Here is a 674-nt window from a genome sequence, read left to right on the forward strand (position 1 = left end):
GTCCACAATCCAGTACTACTCAATAGATGTTATGGCATTTCTACTGGCAGTCGTTGTGCTAGTATTTACTGTTTTCATTTATGTAGTAAAGGTTCTTTGTCAGAAAGTTTTTTGCAGAAGTAAAGCAAAACTGGAATGATGCAAGTGTCCATTGACAACGTGTTTTCAAATGCAGATTGATATTTTCAACTGAGTACCAGTACCGTTCATATTTTCTGAAGTATGACAACAACTTCCTGATTACACAGCTACAAAGAGATTCTTCAAACCCTGTATGCAGTACATAAACATTTCTCATCTATTAACTACTGAAGAATGGAACCGTCCCACTTGTAACCTTGAGTGACATTTTAAAACCTGTGTACTTGTACATGTATCACCAAGTAAAAAAAGCACTCATAACAAAAGTCTAAAAAAGTTAAATCTCCTTTAAGCTCTAATAATATTCTTATATTAATGTTGACAGCACGTAAAAGCATTGTACTAACTTACTTTGTGATTTGTTCATATGTGGATGTGTAAATAAATCCCATAAAACCTAAAGAATTGTGTCCTTCAGTTTCTTAAATGTAATTTCAGGATTTCAGGGCCTTCAACTAGTTTGAGGAACGTAAGATTGATAAGCATAACTCAAGCTAAAGCTAACTTCTAGTGTTGTTTTGGTTTATGCTTAA

The sequence above is a fragment of the Nematolebias whitei genome, chromosome 8, assembly GCF_014905685.2.
Source record: "Nematolebias whitei isolate Nwh7 chromosome 8, NemWhi1, whole genome shotgun sequence".
NCBI lineage: Eukaryota > Metazoa > Chordata > Actinopteri > Cyprinodontiformes > Rivulidae > Nematolebias > Nematolebias whitei.